Raw genomic sequence first — 19,478 nt, 5'->3', positions numbered from 1 at the left:
TGAACGATGACAGCATGACACCTTATTGAATCATTAGGTAACAGAATATTTGTTGTAAAGTTTAGGGCATAATAGTTACTTTTGTTCTTTATTTATTTATCAGAAAGAACATTGGTGCAAAGCTACTGGCTGTGACATTCAAAGTTAGGAAGGAAATTTTATTGGTTTTATGTAAAAGAATTTAACGTTTATTACGTAATGGATGTTCTTGTTGCTTTATTTAGAACGTGAAAGTGGTCAGGTTTGATTATTTATATATGTTAAAAGTAATGTAGAATAAGCTGTAGCCAATCAGATGGCTGCGCTAGTCAGTTGAGGGAAGATGTTCGGCGCGCGGGAAACGCGGTCGGAGACGGGCTGAGGGCAGTTCTGATCGAGACACCAAAGGGGACAGTTCGGATGTAGACACGAAAGCGAACAGTTCTGCTGGAGATACCAAAGGGCACAGTTCGATCTAAGGCGCGGAGGCGGACAGTCGGTCTTTTGACAGCTAGGAAGTGCAACGACTTAGAAAATGTCGCGTTTTGTGGTATCGCGGGACTTAGTCTCTGAGCGGTGAGCGGCCGCAGCGCCTCGTGTGAACTCTGACTTTTCGCGTAGGTAACGAGGTGGACTTGTATTTTGCGATGAGATTGTGAATGATCGAACTGTGTCAAATGGATATAACCTCGAGTGTAACAGTAAATCTAAATACGGGCAGTTTCGCTATTAGTTTGCTTTCTGAATAAACATTATTCTAACAAATCGCAGCAGCTCTGTGGCCTACATCATTTATGGGTCGTTAATTTAATTCCCGGTATTAGTATTACTGTTATTATATGTCATATTAACTTCATACAATTTCGCAAACTTGCTATCAGCCGGACAATTTAACCAAAGGGTCAGAAGTGTCAAATTGAGGGCGTGTAATGCGACACTTGCGGTTCAACCCCTAGACGATTTGAGCCAAGACATTTCGACTAAGAGGAACCGCATGTGTGCCGAACATCTTTGGGATGTTAGCTCGCAATATTTTCCAAATATTCCTGCCTTCGCCGCTTCTGGGAAGAACCTAAATTCACAGCTTTCCAGTACACGAAATTTTTCAACATCTTTGTGTAATACCACATCTCAAATGCTTGCATTCCAGTCTTTTCCGGCCTGTCTACTGATACATCAACAGCAGTTGAAATAGACAGATCTCTGGATGCATGTTGCACTCCATACCAAGCTGATTATGGCGACAGATTTCATGTTGCGAACGCAAAGGGCAACTAGAGGTGTTCTTTTTTTAAGCCATCCAAATCCATGAACGTCTATCAGCTGGCCAAAACCCATTCTGGGACTGACTGGAGTTGAGTGATTCGCTTGTGACACAATTTGGAAGAGCTGAAGTGGTGCATGGCTTCCTGAAGTTACAGGTCCCTCTGAATTGTTGTAGGAGAACAAACGGAGAGAGAGACGATTTCTTTTGTCTGTCCAGTTTAACCTCATGTAAATTACCAAAGTGATCAGGGACCTGATGGTAAGAAGGATGCATAGCCTCATATGATTTCCGACGTACTCCAAGTTTGATGTCAGCGTGTTCTGTGAGTGGTGTCATTCACTATCCTAAGCGTATTGTACAAAAAATTAGTTACTTCTGGGAGACACCACGTTAATATCGTGTAACGCCGCATCCACCATGGATAATGGCCTCAGTGTGATGACGAAGAGAACCCATAAGTTTCTTCAGGTAAGCCACATTCAGCAAAGAGCACGTATTGATTGCTGGAGCCTCCAGATATAAAAAGTTAGGCAGATGGTACTTTCTACGAATATGTTTCACCTGGTGTTTCAAATAAGCTCAAACTTTTTGTTTGGAAAATAATTTTGGTCATGTTGAGCAACTGAGTTGATAGTAATTTTAATGCGTGAAAAAAGAGAAATTTCGACTTCAGAGGCAATCGGCCATAGCATCCAAATGGCGGCAAGTGAAAATCTATGCTGGACCGAGATACGAACGCGGCATTCCTGCATATTGCGAGCGGTCACCTGAACCACTATCCCGCCCAAACCAAATTCCCATACGTCGCACACTACATTCATTGTGTCCCCTGTCCATTACCCTCATTGCTGGCAGCCTCACTTGATTCCCACAAGAGTTCGAGCGAAGAGTGCATCCGCTCTGAAGGTATGATTATTTGCCATCGTGATGCGTATATTTATATGTGTGGTGTCTGTTCTTTCGGACGAGACCAAAAGAACAAATAACACACTTACACCTTCAGATCAGATGCAGTCTTTATTCGACGAACTTGTGTGAACGAAGAGTCCCCACATATATAAACTAATTTTAATGATTAATGAGAACCACGTCAGCTGTATTATTGTATTTATGCGTTACGATCAGTTTCCTCCATAGAACATTTTCAGGTTGCCTGCAGTTTAAAAAAATTAGGCTAAGGCTGTAGCATCATAACGAATAAAACATGCAACTCACAAACATTAAAGAAACTGGCATAAGCATGCGTATTCAAATACAGAGAGATGTAAATAGGCAGAATACGCCACTGCGATCGGCAAAGCCTATATAAGACGAAAGGCGTCTGCCGCAGTTGTTAGATCGATTACTGCTGCTACAATGGCAGATTATCAAGATTTAGGTGAGTTTGAACGTGTGTTATAGTCGGCGCTCGAGCGATGGGACACAGCATCTTCCGGTTAGCGATGAAGTGGGCGATTTTCCCGTACGACCATATTACGAGTGTACCGTGAATATCATAAATATGGTAAAACATTAGATCTCGACATCGCTGTGGCTGGAACAAGATCCTGCAAGGACAGAACCAACGACCATTGAAGAGAATCGTTCAAATGACAGGAGTGCAACCCTTCCACAAATTGCTGCAGATTTCAGTGCTCGGTTATCAACAAGTGTCAGCGTGCGAACCATTCTACGAAACATCCACGATGTGGGCTTTCAGAACCGAGGGCCCACTCGTGTATTCTTGACGACTGCTTGACACAAAGTTTATCTCTGTCACGGAAAGGTCCCGTCTTGACAGTCCAGTCTAGTGTACGCATGATGCCGTGCATGCTCGCCACAGTCTTTGTAATCATCGTTTCTGGATTTTCTCTTTGACATTACATACTATAACCAGACCATTTATGTAATGACTTAAACACAACTCGAGGAGGGTTTTCTACGCTGAAGAGCCAAAGAAACTGGCACACCTGCCTAATATAGTGTAGGGTCCCCATGAGCACGCAGAAGTGCCGCAACACGACATGCTATGGACTTGACTAATGTCTGAAGTAGTACTGGAGGGAACTGATGCCATAAATCCTTCTTGGTTGTCCATAAATCCGTAAGAGTACGAGGGAGTGGATATCTCTTCTGAAGAGCACTTTGCAAGGCATCCCAGATCTCAATAATGTTCGTGTTTGGATAGTTTGGTGGCCAGAGGAAGTGTTTAAAGAGTGTTCCTGGAACCACTCTGCAGCAATTCTGGACTTGTGGGATGTCGCATTGTCCTGCTCGAATTGCCCAAGTCGTTCGGAATGCACAATGGACATGAATGGGTGCAGGTGATCAGACAGGATGCTTACGTGCGTATCACCTGTCAGAGTGCGGTGGCGCGATTCCTTTCTTGGATTAAACCAGCACCTACTTGTGAACTCGTTGCAGCAGACAGCCGGTAGAAAAGCCGAACAGAAACCTACCGTACTGCGACTCGCACCAGGCTGCATACAACGTAACTATTCTAAAAATCGTGAAAGCGTCTTAATTTTGAATGAAAGGTGGAAATTCTGGCAAAACTTCGGTATATTCAGAAGTTTAGAATTACAAGTTCACCGCCAAGCCCGTGCTAATCCTAACACAGTCATTCACAAACCCTTTCATTCACGTTAGCAATTTTATGGTAAGGGAGCTACAGAAATCTGAACAACTACTAAACACGGATTGTCCTTAAATGAAAATTCTCGCCACACTATTAAGTTTATCGGTGTGTAATGGACTCACGTTTTTGGTCACCGAACTGCTCAATATCCCACGCGGAATTACTATCTTTCCTCATACAAAAAATTAGTTAAAAAATCCGTACTTTCTAAAAAACAAACCGGAATAAATTTGCCTTCACTTTAAAATACTTTTGAGGCATTTAGCAGAACTAAAACCGGCAAACTATAACTTCCTTCAGAGCTCATACTACACCCTACCGTACCATTGAAAGACTGGGCTCCGACTCTTTTGACGGCTGCAAGCATTCTCTATCTCCAAGAGAAAAGACGCGCGAAGAATACTCCGTTCTGATTGTTCAGTTTTCTTTAAGGACAATAGAAAAATTTTATTCTCCCTCGTTAGTCCGCACTTTTCATGACTAACCAATCAACAAATAACAGACTTTCGAACTGTACTGCTTCCCAAAATAAATATTTAACATTCTGATATTTTATTTATACTTTACGTTATTAACTATTTTTATTTGCACTCGAATTAGCTTTCCTTTTACAACAAACTCACTTAACATATTACGATACAAAATTGCCCATCGTCTACATTCACACTGTCTTAAAAATTTCTCAGGCTAGGTCATACAGCGTTTGTCAGTATAACAATGATCTACGTATTTACTTTAGACCACGTTCACGCATCATTCACACTACTAAAAACATATACAAAACTGTACAAACATAAATAATCGAAAAAGCCTTTAAAAAATAAACAGAACAATTCACAAAAACATTCTGTTGACCTGTTTTCTGACTGTCTCTGTCCGCTACTGTACTCTCGTGCATGAAAATTAGAACTTCGTACTCGACTTAACCCACTTCAGGCCATTTGTCACTGTGCACGCATGATTCACTCTCCCGATACACAGGATCCAGACAGGGGCGATATGAAGGCGTCAGGCCTCAAGAGTCATATAGAAACTTATCAGGGGTCCCATATCACTCCAACTGCACACGCCCCACACCATTACAGAGCCTCCACCAGCCTCAACAGTCCCGTCCTGACATGCAAGGTCCATGGATTCGTGAGGAGGTCTCCATACCCGTATCCGTCCATCCGCTCGATACAATTTCAAGCGAGACTCGTCCGACAAGACAACATGTTTGTAGTAATCAACAGTCCAGTGTCGGTGTTGACGGGCCCAGGCGAGGCGTAAAGCTCTGTGTCGTGTAGTCATCGAGGGTACACGAGTGGGCCCCGCGGCTCCTAAACCCCATATCGATAATGTGTCGTTGTATGATTCGCATGCTGACACTTGGTGATTGTTCACTTTGTAATCTGCAGCAATTTGCGGAAGGGTTGCACATCTGTCGAGTTGAAAGATTCTCTTCGGTCGTGTTTGGTCCCATCCTTGCAGGATCATTTCCGTGCCGCAGTTATGTCGGAGATTTGATGTTTTACCGGATTCATGATATTCACGGAGCATTCGTGAAATGGTCGTACGAGAAATTCCCCACTTCATTTCTGCCTCGGAGATGCTGTGTCCCATCGCTAGTGCGCCAACAATAATACGACGTCCAGACTCACTTAAATCTTGATAATGTGCCATTGTAGCAGCAATAACGGATCAAACAAGTGCGCCAGACACATGTTGTCTTCAATAGGCGTTGCCTACAGCGGCGCCGCATTCTGCCTGTTTACGTATCTCTGTATTTGAATTCGCTTGCCTATACCAGTTCCTTTTGCGCTTCGGTTACTGGTGACGTACCTGCTAACATCTTTGCCTCATGGTTGTTATACACAGGGCCTTATAGAGGGCATCATGCATATTGTTATAGGTTAACAACTTGTTTTCTTTCCTTTTACTCAATTTTAAGTTTTATGTTATGGTTTGATGAAGCTTATTGGTATTTTCGATACTGGACGTACATGTTGTACACAACTAATAGTATTTAGGCTTTATTTAACGTCTTTTATGTGCAGTGACTGACAATGATGTAGTGCGGGAGACGGTGGGTGGAGATTCCGCTACTTAAGCTATGTAAATTTCATGTCATGCAGCAGTGGATATACGCCTCCTAGAGTGGCGCCTGGTAATCGGCAGTTTCAGCAGACCCCCATGGGTTTCAGCTTTCTTTATTTTACGTATTCGTTGATGTTCCGTGTTTCTTTTTGTGCTTGCAGTTTATTTTCCTCTAATTATTTCCTCGAATTACATATATAGTATTCTCTCCACATAGTAAATGGTCTGATGATGACTAGAACAGTGGTCGAGACTGGTCACCAGAAAATAAACAAACATCTTTATGCGGTTGAGACTGTTATATTACATAAAAATATTTAACATTTGTTAGGGCAATCAGAGATTCATTTCGAAGGTCGTACATTCCACAATGTGTATGGAAATAGCGCAAAATCACCTTCAGCATTGAGAATATAATCCCACCGATGCGCAGATTGACGATACCCGTTTCTTAAAAGACTGTGTTCCGCTGCGTGAAAAAGTCAGCAACTGCCTGTTGCACATCTTTGTCCGGTAGGAATCGTCGATCCTTCAAAGCCTAGTTCAATGGACCGAAGGCGTGATAAATCTCATGGGGAGGCATCAGTACTATAGGGCGAGAGTTCCTGTGTCTCCCACTTGGGTTGTCGTAACTTCTACACTACGACATTCGCGATATGGAGACGCAAATGCATCCGTTGCCGCAGTTCTTCCGGGCAACTGTGGTTGGGTTGTTTTTGGGGGAGGTGACCACACAGCGAGGTCATCGGTCTCATCGGATCGGGGAAGGAAGTCGGTCGTGCCCTTTCAAATGAACCATCCCGGCATTTGCCTGGAGCGATTTAGGGAAATCACGGAAAACCTAAATCAGGATGGCAGTACGAGGGGACAACTATGGTTTGCGAAGGACTTGCTGCCCCATACACAGTGAAAAGGTGCTGACTTTTAATTGCAAATATAAGACTGACATTTTCACAACATAAAACTGATTGTGAGATACCCGTTTATACAAGTGAAAACTAGTAAAACATTACGCAACTGCTGGTATACGCAAGCTAGATGCACACTAGAAGCGACCTAAATGACGCCCTCTTATAGACGTGACTCGTAAGTGGAAAACTGGCCAGCGGAGTTCTTAAGGGTGAACTAAAGAGGGAGAACGAGACTTCTGTCAAATCAAGCTGCTATCAGAGAAGTTCGAGCCCTGGAAAACGAACCCCCAACAAAAGTAACAGAAAAAAAAGAAAAACAGGGAAAAGAGGCATCATAACGGATCAGAAAATCCTTAGAATCAGGTTCTGTTACGGAAATCGATTTGTACATTGTTCATTTAACGACTAATGTGGGTATTAGTCCCCCCCCCCCCCATGAACCATGGACCTTGCCGTTGGTGGGGAGGCTTGCGTGCCTCAGCGATACAGATGGCCGACCCGTAGGTGCAACCACATCGGAGGGGTATCTGTTGAGAGGCCAGACAAACATGTGGTTCCTGAAGAGGGGCAGCAGCCTTTTCAGTAGTTGCAGGGGCATCAGTCTGGGTGATTGACTGATCTGGCCTTGTAACACTAACCAAAACGGCCTTGCTGTGCTGGTACTGCGGACGGCTGAAAGCATGGGGAAACTACGGCCGTAATTTTTCCCGAGGGCATGCAGCTTTACTGTATGGTTAAATGATGATGGCGTCCTCTTGGGTAAAATATTCCGGAGGTAAAATAGTCCCCCATTCGGATCTCCGGGCGGGGACTACTCAAGAGGATGTCGTTATCAGGACAAAGAAAACTGGCGTTCTACGCATCGGAGCGTGGAATGTCAGAGCCCTTAATCCGGCAAGTAGGTTAGAAAATTTAAAAAGGGAAATGGATAGGTTAAAGTTAGATATAGTGGGAATTAGTGAAGTTCGGTGGCAGGAGGAACAAGACTTCTGGTCAGGTGACTACAGAGTTATAAACACAAAATCAAATAGGGGTAATGCAGGAGTAGGTTTAATAATGAATAGGAAAATTGGAATGCGGGTAAGCTACTACAAACAGCATAGTGAACGCATTATTGTGGCCAAGATAGATACGAAGCCCACACCTACTACAGTAGTACAAGTTTATATGCCAACTAGCTCTGCAGATGACGAAGAAGTTGAAAAAATGTATGATGAAGTAAGAGAAATTATTCAGATAGTGAAGGGTGACGAAAATTTAATAGTCATAGGTGACTGCAATTCGGTAGTAGGAAAAGGGAGAGAAGAAAACGTAGTAGGTGAACATGGATTGGGGCTAAGAAATGAAAGAGGAAGCCGCCTGGTAGAATTATGCACAGTTTACAACTTAATCATACCTAACATTTGGTTCAAGAATCATAAAAGAAGGCTGTATACATGGAAGAAGCCTGGAGATACTGGAAGGTATCAGATAGATTATCTAATGGTAAGACAGAGATTTAGGAACCAGGTTTTAAATTGTAAGACATTTCCAGGGGCAGATGTGGACTCTGACCACAATCTATTGGTTATGACCTGTAGATTAAAACTGAAGAAACTGCAAAAAGGTGGGAATTTAAGGAGATGGGACCTGGATAAACTGAAAGAACCAGAGGATTTACAGAGTTTCAGAGAGAGCATAAGGGAACAATTGACAGGAATGGGGGAAAGAAATACAGTAGAAGAAGAATGGGTAGCTTTGAGGGATGAAGTAGTGAAGGCAGCAGAGGATCAAGTAGGTAAAAAGACGAGGGCTAGTAGAAATACTTGGATAAAAGAAGATATATTGAATTTAATTGATGAAAGGAGAAAATATAAAAATGCAGTAAATGAAGCAGGCAAAAAGGAATACAAACGTCTCAAAAATGAAATAGACAGGAAGTGCAAAATGGCTATGCAGGGATGGCTAGAGGACAAATGTAAGGATGTAGAGGCTTGTCTCACTAGGGGTAAGATGGATACTGCCTACAGGAAAATTAAAGAGACCTTTGGAGATAAGAGAACCACTTGCATGAACATCAAGAGCTCAGATGGAAACACAGTTCTAAGCAAAGGAAGAAAAGCAGAAAGGTGGAAGGAGTATATAGAGGGTTTATACAAGGGCGATGTACTTGAGGACAATATTATGGAAATGGAAGAGGATGTAGATGAAGATGAAATGGGAGATACGATACTGCGTGAAGAGTTTGACAGAGCACTGAAAGACCTGAGTCGAAATAAGGCCGCGGAGTAGACAACATTCCATTGGAACTACTGACGGCCTTGGGAGAGCCAGTCCTGACTAAACTCTACCATCTGGTGAGCAAGATGTATGAAACAGGCGAAATACTCTCAGACTTCAAGAAGAATATAATAATTCCAATCTCAAAGAAAGCAGGTGTTGACAGATGTGAAAATTACCGAACTATCAGTTTAATAAGTCACAGCTGCATAATACTAACGCAAATTCTTTACAGAAGAATGGAAAAACTAGCAGAAGCCGACCTTGGGGAAGATCAGTTTGGATTCCGGAAGGGCAAACCTACGTTTCTAGCATTTGTAGACGTAGAGAAAGCTTTTGACAATGTTGATTGGAATACTCTCTTTCAAATTCTGAAGGTGGCAGGGGTAAAATACAGGGAGCGAAAGGCTATTTACAATTTGTACAGAAACCAGATGGTAGTTATATGAGTCGAGGGGCATGAAAGGGAAGCAGTGGTTGGAAAGGGAGTGACGCAGGGCTGTAGCCTATCCCTGATGTTATTTAATCTGTATATTGAGCAAGCAGTGAAGGAAACAAAAGAAAAATTCGGAGTAGGTATTAAAATCCATGGAGAAGAAATAAAAACTTTGAGGTTCGCCAATGTTATTGTAATTGTATCAGAGACAGCAAAGAACTTGGAAGAGCAGTTCAAAAAATGGTTCTGAGCGCTATGGGACTTAACTTCTAAGGTCATCAGTCCCCTAGAACTTAGAACTACTTAGACCTAACCAACCTAAGGACATCACACACATCCATGCCCGAGGCAGGTTCGAACCTGCGACCGTAGCGGTCACGCGGTTCCAGACTGTAGCGCGTATAACCGCTTTGCCACCTCGGCCGGCGGAAGAGCAGTTGAACGGAATGGACAGTGTCTTGAAAGGAGGATATAAGATGAACATCAACAAAAGCAAAACGAGGATAATGGAATGTAGTCGAATTAAGTCGGGTGATGCTGAGGGAATTAGATTAGGAAATGAGACACTTAAAGTAGTAAAGGAGTTTTGCTATTTGGGGAGCAAAATAACTGATGATGGTCGAAGTAGAGAGGATATAAAATGTAGACTTGCAATGGCAAGGAAAGCGTTTCTGAAGAAGAGAAATTTGTTAACATCGAGTATAGATTTGAGTGTGAGGAAGTCATTTCTGAAAGTGGTGGTGGTGGTGGTTAGTGTTTAACGTCCCGTCGACAACGAGGTCATTAGAGACGGAGCGCAAGCTCGTGTTAGGGAAGGATTGGGAAGGAAATCGGCCGTGCCCTTTCAAAGGAACCATCCCGGCATTTGCCTGAGACGATTTAGGGAAATCACGGAAAACCTAAATCGGGATGGCCGGAGACGGGATTGAACCGTCGTCCTCCCGAATGCGAGTCCAGTGTGCTAACCACTGCACCACCTCGCTCGGTTCTGAAAGTATTTGTATGGAGTGTAGCCATGTATGGAAGTGAAACATGGACGATAAATAGTTTGTACAAGAAGAGAATAGAAGCTTTTGAAATGTGGTGCTACAGATGAATGCTGAAGATTAGATGGGTAGATCACATAACTAATGAGGAGGTATTGAATAGGAATGGGGAGAAGAGGAGTTTGTGGCACAACTTGACAAGAAGAAGGGGCCGGTTGGTAGGACATGTTCTGAGGCATCAAGGGATCACCAATTTGGTATTGGAGGGCAGCGTGGAGGGTAAAAATCGTAGAGGGAGACCAAGAGATCAATACACTAAGCAGATTCAGAAGGATGTAGGTTGCGGTAGGTACTGGTAGATGAAGAGGCTTGTACAGTATAGAGTAGCATGGAAAGCTGCATGAAGCCAGTCTCAGGACTGAAGACCACAACAACTCTTTAAAGTTTATCCAGGTTATATTCTTGCGAGCTTTCAAAAAAATAAATAAATAAATAAATAAAAATAAAAAAAAAATTATTAAATGGTAGTGTGGTGGACCTCAACTACGTACCCTCAGACTCATGGTTGAAATAATGAACTTTTTGGCTGGTTACGTTGTCTAGGGGCTAGGATATGTAGTTGCCGCATTACAAGCCAAATACTGCTGAGTCTACAGTATACAATATGAATATACACATGAATCGAATGGTCAAAAGTTCCTATCTCTTGGCAACTGCAAATTTTGAATGTGACATAGAAATTTATAAATGAAAGATTCCAATTAGATTAAACTTGCAGGTACCATTTTTAACGACTTTAAACGACGAGTACGATAGCAGAAGTACCTTTAAGAATGCCGTTTATTACTGCAAGACACTTATTGGTGTCGATGGTCCAGCAATTAAATAAAATATAAGTTGAATAACAGGGAAACAATAGATTCCTACTTCACGTAACTACTGTAGTTATAAACAACATAGCTCGCGAGATATTCACTTCTAAACGCATACTATATCTTCACTGCAGAAGCCACGGAAATCTCACAAGTGCACAAGTTGGCCCTACGAAATATTTCTATCTCCCACGAACATGTGCAAACTGCTCCACTCTCAAAGTCTTTCCCGCGACTGTCCGTCCAGTACTTTCCGTCCAACACCTCCCGTGTCCTGTGCCGTACTGTCCCACATCCATGCAGACTCCCCAATAACGAGTGCTGTGACTGGCTAAAGCGCTCCCGCCATGTCTTCAAGCCATTGCACGCTCAAAAACATATTGAAACACATACGAAATACTGGATTTAAATAACTTGAAATTAAATAAATATTCCTACATCTAGACCATAAACACGCTCTAACACACATTTTTAAATACATAAACAAATTAATTAAACATATATCAAAGGAATAGAAGCAAAAGTAGGCCAGTAGCTAAATGTCTCTGTGCTTCCTAAAACACAGTAAATATTTGACCAATTTCTTCATGAATAGTATATATCGGATATAAACAAAGACATAGACGAATAAATACATGGTGTTACAAAAAGGTACCGTCAAACTTTCAGGAAACATTCCTCACACACAAATAAAGAAAAGATGTTATGTGGACATGTGTCAGGAAACGATTAATTTCCATGTTAGAGCTCATTTTAGTTTCGTCAGTATGTACTGTACTTCCTCGATTCACCGCCAGTTGGCCCAATTGGAGGAAGGTAATGTTGACTTCGGTGCTTGTGTTGACATGCGACTCATTGCTCTACAGTAGCATCAGTGCTCTAGCATCAAGCACATCAGTACGTAGCATCAACAGGTTAGTGTTCATCACGAACGTGGTTTTGCAGTCAGTGTAATGTTTACAAATGCTGAGTTGGCAGATGCCCATTTAATGTATGGATTAGCACGGGGCAATAGCCGTGGCGCGGTACGTTTTTATCGAGACAGATTTCCAGAACGAAGGTGTCCCGACAGGAAGACGTTCGAAGCAATCGATCGGCGTCTTAGGGAGCACGGAACATTCCAGCCTATGAATCGCGACTGGGGAAGACCTAGAACGACGAGGACACCTGCAATGGACGAGGCAATTCTTCGTGCAGTTCTGACGATAACCCTAATGTCAGCGTCAGAGAAGTTGCTGCTGTACAAGGTAACGTTGACCACGTCACTGTATGGAGAGTGCTACGGGAGAACCAATTGTTTCCGTACCATGTACAGCGTGTGCAGGCACTATTAGCAGCTGATTGGCCTCCACGGGTACACTTCTGCGAATGGTTCATCCAACAATGTGTCAATCCTCATTTCAGTTCAAATGTTCTCTTTACGGATGAGGCTTCATTCCAACGTGATCAAATTGTAAATTTTCACAATCAACATGTGTGGGCTGACGAGAATCCGCACGCAATTGTGCAATCACGTCATCAACACAGATTTTCTGTGAACGTTTGGTCAGGCATTGTTGGTGATGTCTTGATTGGGCCCCACGTTCTTCCACCTACGCCCAATGGAGCACGTTATCATGATTTCATACGGGGTACTCTACCTGTGCTGCTAGAACATGTGCCTTTACAAGTACGACACAACATGTGGTTCATGCACGATGGAGCTCCTGCACATTTCAGTCGAAGTGTTCGTACGCTTCTCAACAACAGATTCGGTGACCGATGGACTGGTAGCGGCGGACCAATTCCATGGCCTCCACGCTCTCCTGACCTCAATCCTCTTGACTTTTATTTATGGGGGCATTTGAAAGCTCTTGTCTACGCAACCCCGGTACCAAATGTAGAGACTCTTCGTGCTCGTATTGTGGACGGCTATGATACAATACGCCATTCTCCAGGGCTGCATCAGCGCATCAGGGATTCCATGCGACAGAGGGTGGATGCATGTATCTTCGCTAACTGTAACAAAGTGTTTGAAGTCACGCTGGTACGTTCTGTTGCTGTGTGTTTCCATTCCAAGATTAATGTGATTTGAAGAGAAGTAATAAAATGAGCTCTAACATGGAAAGTAAGCGCTTCCGGACACATGTCCACGTAACATATTTTCTTTCTTTGTGTGTGAGGAATGTTTCCTGAAAGTTTGGCCGTACCTTTTTGTAACACCCTGTATATTGATAAGCACGCTGCTACCGTTTCTTCATATAACTGTGGAGCACTTATGGCCTGACGCGATTAATAATAATCGGCCACTTTGACCTCCAATAACTCATGTATTATTCTAGTTACATGGCTGTAATTCATACCAATTTAAGTTTACACTAATAGCTTTCTAAAGACACGTCGATCGACAAAATCGGGCGAACCGTTTAGATTTTGGAAGCTCGTTGCTGGTAGTTACTTGTCAGATACTAAACTTTAAAGTAATAAAGATATTGAAAATCTGATTACACCATCAGAACCGTCATGGAAATAATAATAATGTACATGATTATTTTTAAGGTATCATGATTCCTCTGGCTATTATTAATTTGTACATGAGCTGTCTAATGTCTGCCATTATGGCTTCACGAAGTCCGCATCTTTGGCACTCCGCGGCCTACAAATCTCCTTCATCGACACAAAGTCCATTCTGCGACACAGCGTTACCACGGAATTCCCAGCCACGTGGTCGGCCTGGAACACACGCTGGGGCTACCCCTCTTGCTCTGGCTGACGTACGGCACCACGTGGTCGCTGACGAGCCCCGGCTTGCCTAGTGACTTGCACAGCCACGCCATCTCCGAACTTACAATATCTTCAGGGCGCCACAACTCGCCCGTTACCTCACATCATTAATGAACACCAAGGAAAATTATTAAACATGATCGATTATTGTTTAATGCCGCTAAAAATATGAAGATGTTGATCTAATTGTACCACTGTCCTACGCATTTATTTTAAAAGGAGCACCAATAGGTGTTTTATTAATGATCACGTTACAGTGGTCCCTAAAGCTCACATCAAATGATCTGTCCATTTGCCCTACGTAACATTTCAGACAGGCGCCAGATTTTACCTCATACACGATCATTGTATTCTTGTAAGGCAATGTGCCTAGGGTGTTTATTTATTGTATACTCGTGTTATGAAAGCTTGTGGCTCGTTGCAGTCGCATAAGGATTACAATGAAGTATAATTTGGTTTTATCTCAGTATGTGGCATTCCAGATTCGGTTTCCTCCTTTAGTTCTTTGAAAGTCATCGTCATTGACTTTGATGGTTAAGATTACTTATTTATATAATCCATTATTGCAATTTCGACCATTCAGCCACTTACAGATGGAACACAGTTAAAATTTCGTGCATTAGTACATGTCAAAATGTTATCTGTCATCGTGTGAAATATAGGCTGATCATTTAACGTTATTCGCATTTCTGGCACAAATAAAACGAATGATCGTGTTCACAGTTGGATGGCAAGTGAGGCTGTTTTTACCATCAGTTTTTTTTGTAGGAGTTCCGTTTCATGCCTTACTTCTTTACGATTCCCCTAGAATCCATGTGTTTATGATGTCTGATACGTATCTACTTTTTCCCTTCATTGCCCAGCAGTCACTCTTATAGTTATTGGAACCAGAAAGTTTGTCAGGAGTTCATTTTGTTCTTCTTTCAAATGTTAGGAAAATATTTTAATGTGTCCAAGCTGAGAGCGTTACAGAAAACGAAAGTTGTCAATAGGAAAGTGCCCTGCGTTGAACTATCAATCAGCATCCAAGTTTGAAATGACTAGTGTCCGACAAGGTTCCATCCTAGGGTCCTTCCGTCAGTAACATTACAAGATGCCAAGTCTGTATTGTTTGCAGATCGCACAAACATTGCAATGAATAGAAAATTGACTTTGGTTGAGAAATATCTGTTAACGAAATTTTCATGGACATTAATAAATGTTTTCTAGGCAGTTCTTTGTCATTACCCTTTGAAAACACACACTACGTGCATTTCTGAACTTGTAACAGGTTTTCTTCCAGTATACTACAGCCAGGTAGAAGTGGTTGACATTGCAAAATTCTTGAAAAACCAAGTTCAAAGTAATTCCATTAAAAGGCCTGTAGAGGCTAAACAAATATGTACGAACTTCCAGCTTGCTGGAGTAGCTTGGATCGGAAACTTCTGTTAATAAATGCAACGAAAAACCATTAAAAGTTGCAAATATTTTATTTCTTAATTCTATGACGAGTGACCGGCCGCAGTTATCTGTATACACTGTAAGTGTAAATTACACGTTTTTTGACATCTTTGGAAATGCCATTTTCGACTTCGTTGCCGGCCGGAGTGGCCGAGCGGTTCTAGGCGCTGCAGTCTTGAAACGCGCGACCGCTACGGTCGCAGGTTCCAATCCTGCCTCGGGCATGGATGTGTGTGGTGTCCTTAGGTTAGGTAGCTTGGAGTAGTTCTAAGTTCTAGGGGACTCATGACCCTAGAAGTTAAGTCCCATAGTGCTCAGAGCAATTTGAACCATTTTCTCGACTTCGTTACGTTGATTTGAAAACGGATCTCGGACCAAATCTAGTCATCGAATGAAAAATAAAATATTTGACGCTTGGACTGGTTTCTTGTTCTATTGATAAAGAAATATGTGATTGCAATGCTGGTGTTGTCAGAGGTAGGTGACACAGAAACCTAAAAGCTAACATACTTTGAATGCTGTCATTTCATGATGCCAAGTGGATTCACTTTTTTGGGGTGATTCGTCAAGACAATCAAAACATCACCAAGTGTAAAAGTGTTCATTACGAATTACTTGTGACGTCAACAAAAGGAACTCCTCCAGTGGCCACTTTAGTGTACTGGGATACTGACTAATTCATCTCAATATACAGGGTAGTCCATTGATCGTGACCGGGCCAAATGTCTCACAAAATAAGCGTCAAAAGAAAGAACAACAAGAAACGACACTTGTCTGGCTTGAAGGGGGAAACCAGATGGCGCAATGCTTGCCCCGCTAGATGGCGCTGCCTTAGGTCAAACGGATATCAACTGCGTTTACTTAAATAGGAACCCCCATTTTTTTATTACGTATTCGTGTAGTACGTAAAGAAATATCAATGTGTTAGTTGGACCACTTTTCTCACTTTGTGATAGATGGTGCTGTAATAGTCACAAACATATGGCTCACAATTTTAGACGAACAGTTGGTAACAGGTACGTTTTTTAAATTAAAATACAGAACGTAGGTACGTTTGAACATTTTATTTCGGCTGTTCCAATGTGATACATGTACCTTCGTGAACTTATCATTTCTGAGAACGAATGCTGTTACAGCGTGATTACCTGTAAGTACCACATTAATGCAATAAATGCTCAAAATGATGTCCGTCAACCTCAATGCATTTGGCATTACGTGTAACGACATTACTCTCAACTGCGAGTAGTTCGCTTTCCGTAATGTTCGCACATGCATTGACAATGCGCTGACGCATGTTGTCAGGCGTTGTTGGTGGGTCACGATAGCAAATATCTTTCAACTTTCCCCACAGAAAGAAATCCGGGGACGTCAGATCCAGTGAACGTGCAGGCCATGGTATGGTGCTTTGACGTCCAATCCACCTGTCACCAAATATGCTATTCAGTACCGCTTCAACTACACGCGAACTACGTGCATCATGTTGGAAGTACATCGCCATTCTATCATGCAGTGAAACATCTTGCAGTAACATCGGTAAAACATTACGTAGGAAATCAGTATACATTGCACCATTTAGATATCCATCGATAAAATGAGAGCCAATTATCCTTCCTCCCATAATGTCGCACCATACATTAACCCGCCAAGGTCGCTGATGTTCCATTTGTCGCAGCTATCGTGAATCTTCCGTTGCCCAATAGTGCATATTATGCCGGTTTACGTTACCGCTGTCGGCGAATGACGCTTCGTCGCTAAATAGAACGCGTGGAGAAAATCTGTCATCGTCCCGTAATTTCTCTTGTGCCCAGTGGCAGAACTGTACACGACGTTCAAAGTCGTCTCCATGCAATTCCTGGTGCATAGAAATATGGTACGGGTGCAATAGATGTTGATGTAGCATTCTCAACACCGACGTTTGGTGAGATTCCCGATTCTCGCGCAATTTGTCTGCTAGTGATGTGCGGATTTGCCGCAACAGCAGCTAAAACACCTACTTGGGCATTATTATTTGTTGCAGGTCGTGGTTGACGTTTCGCATGTGGAAGAACACTTGCTGTTTCCTTAAATAACGTAACTATCCGGCGAACGGTCCGGACACTTGGATGATGTCGTCCAGGATAGAAGTAGCATACATAGCACCCGCCCGTTGGGCATTTGGATCACAATAGCCATGCATCAACACCATATCGATCATTTCCGCAATTGGTAAACGGTCCATTTTAACACGGGTAATGTATCACGAAGCAAATGTCGTCCGCACTGGCGGAATGTTACGGGATACCACGTACTTATACGTTTGTGACTATTACAGCGCCATCTATCACAAAGTGAGAAAAGTGGTCCAACTAGAACATTCATATTTCTGTACGTACTACACGAATTTGTAATAAAAAATGGATGTTCCTATTTAAAAGAACGCAGTTGATATCCGTTTGACCTATGGCAGCGCCATCTAGCGGGCCAATCTTTGCACCATCTGGTTTCCCCCTTCAAGCTAGACAAATTTCGTTCTTTGTAGTTTTTTAATTTGATGCTTGTTTCGTGAGATATTTGGCCCGGTCACTATCAACGGACAACCCTGTAGTTATTCCTTAATAAATATCTCCTCTTCATCCACGGATTCATGTTCATTGTTAGGAGCCAACTGAGGCACTTGTTTCTTTCAGTGTCCTTTCAGAGTCTGCTTTGATGATTTACCTCTTTGCGATTGCCCTGGAGCCCGTCAGTTCATGGTGCCAAATTCATAAATCTTTTATCCGTCGTTGCCCAGCATTCAGTGTTATCGAGGAAGTTATTCGAGATAGAAAGTTAAAAGCGGTGTTTTTAGTCCGTTAATATCAGAGCAGATCTCTGTGAGCGTCCGCCGTCAGACCCACTGTGCAAACGTCGTGCGCGCCTCCGTCAGTGGAGTCACAGCCCGCTTGGCTACACGGCCTGTCGGCGCGGCCTGGCCTCCATGCTTAACAGCCGCGGGTAATTACAGTAATGGGACCCTTTGTGCGTGTTTCTGTCGAGGAAACTCGTGGCTCCCAAATTAATTAAAACCGTTTAATCGTTGCCGGGCCACCGGCTGAAACAGACCTGCGTACAACGCGTAAGTTCACTAAAGGTACAAATTGCGAACGGTTTTCAACTCAATGGGGCGGTATGTTTGCTGATTAAACATTCCTCGAGGTAGTCGATACGTCAAAAGGGCGACGAATCTGTTGTTGAAAAACTTTGTTTCTGAGTAAACAATTAATGCGTGATCATCGAATGATCAGATAACAGAAAAATTAGAAACATCGTTTGTAATTCACAAAAACCAGTTTTTAATTAAGGACATAGAAAAACATTACCCAATATCAAAAAATCTATAATTTTCCTCGCAACAATACAAGAAGACATAATGGACTGTATGTTACTGTGGTGCATTACTTATTTTATAATTTAGTTCGTGTCAGGCCAGTCTGTGGGTTGAATAAAAGTAATCCAGTGCAAGAGCCTGTTCATGTCCTGATAACGACTGCGACTTATATGAATCTGGCCGGCCGCGGTGGTCTAGCGGTTCTAGGCGCTCAGTCAGGAACCGCGCGACTGCTACGGTCGCAGGTTCGAATCCTGCCTCGGGCATGGATGTGTGTGATGTCCTTAGGTTAGTTAGGTTTAAGTAGTTCTAAGTTCTAGGGGACTTATGACCACAGATGTTGAGTCCTATAGTGCTCAGAGCCATTTGAACCATTTATATGAATCTGAAGCTACTTACCGTATTCATCCGTTGGTCTCCCTCTGCAATTTTTAGCCCCCACTTCTGGCATTAGGAACTCGCTTATTCTGTATAAGAAATAGTAGTAAACAATAATGGTGATGCTGTAACTGTTAGTTGGTAATAT

The 19,478-nt window shown here is 42.6% G+C and overlaps 1 protein-coding gene and 1 non-coding gene across 2 annotated transcripts in view; one reads left to right on the top strand and one right to left on the bottom strand.

Annotated features, from left to right (window-relative positions):
- The window catches only part of LOC126195486 (gamma-aminobutyric acid type B receptor subunit 2-like), a 367,244-nt gene that overhangs the window by 281,753 nt on the left and 66,013 nt on the right, over nt 1-19,478 (top strand). The window lies entirely within an intron of this gene.
- Nucleotides 10,456-10,528, bottom strand: Trnaa-cgc (transfer RNA alanine (anticodon CGC)). Its single transcript has one exon. It is a non-coding gene; the product is annotated as a tRNA-Ala (tRNA).

The sequence above is a fragment of the Schistocerca nitens genome, chromosome 7 (assembly GCF_023898315.1).
Source record: "Schistocerca nitens isolate TAMUIC-IGC-003100 chromosome 7, iqSchNite1.1, whole genome shotgun sequence".
Taxonomy (NCBI): Eukaryota; Metazoa; Arthropoda; class Insecta; order Orthoptera; family Acrididae; genus Schistocerca; species Schistocerca nitens.
The sequence above is the reverse complement of the archived record's forward strand: the minus strand, read 5'-3'. Positions and strand labels throughout refer to the sequence as shown.